Source organism: Carassius auratus, linkage group LG28B (genome assembly GCF_003368295.1).
Source record: "Carassius auratus strain Wakin linkage group LG28B, ASM336829v1, whole genome shotgun sequence".
Lineage (NCBI taxonomy): Eukaryota > Metazoa > Chordata > Actinopteri > Cypriniformes > Cyprinidae > Carassius > Carassius auratus.
This window is the reverse complement of record NC_039293.1, coordinates 5,575,047-5,575,963: the sequence shown is the minus strand read 5'-3', so window position 1 is coordinate 5,575,963 and position 917 is coordinate 5,575,047.

The following is a 917-nucleotide window of genomic DNA, read 5'->3' as shown; positions in this document are numbered from 1 at the left end:
TTTATTCAGATTGCCTTTATGACTGGTTTGAAAAAAATCGAAATATTGAGAAAATCACCTTTAAAGTTGTCCAAATGAAGTTTTTAGCAATGCATATTACTAATCAAAATTTTAGTTTTGATATATTTACGGTAGGAAATTTACTAAATATCTTCATGGAACATGATCTTTCCTTAATAAACTAATGATTTTTGGCATAATAGAAACATTGATAATTTTGACCCATAAAATGTATTGTTGGCTATTGCTACAAATATACCTGTGCTACTTATGACTGCTTTTGTGCTCCAGGGTCACAAATAACAAATAAAAAAATATTTTTGAATTTCATGAAAAATGTTGGATTTTATTTTGAGGCCAAAACCACCGGGAGACATAAACCAATGCCTCCATGTAATCTCATATCTCTTTAGGAGTTGTTTATATTGCCAGTGGACACAGCTGCTTGTTGAATTAAGTCAGTTTAGTGACTCGGGTCGCTAGTATGCTAGCAGATCTAATTAGTGTTGCTCTTCAGAGGCGGGACGACGGCGCTGTCATAAATAACCCACACTGACACTTGGACTTTCCGTTTGAAGTCGGTTTGTTTGGCAGCCTGTTGTTTAACTGGGTTTAATTGAATCCGTTCGACTCCTGAGAGAGCTTGTCCGGCGGGAGACTGAGTGTTTTATAACAGGGAAACTTAGGGGATTTCACCCGCATTTCTGAGCCATGATGCAGGACAGCAGCCAATGAAAGTTGACGACTCATGTAAACACTGAGATAACTGGTCCCAGAACAGACACACGGCTGCCAGTCTGAACTCAATGTAGTAAAATACAGACCAAACATGAGATGGTACAGGACAGCCCAGCACACCTGAAGCGCCTGTGACTGATATTAGCTGGGGTTAGTCATCAGGTCAGCAGGTTAACCCG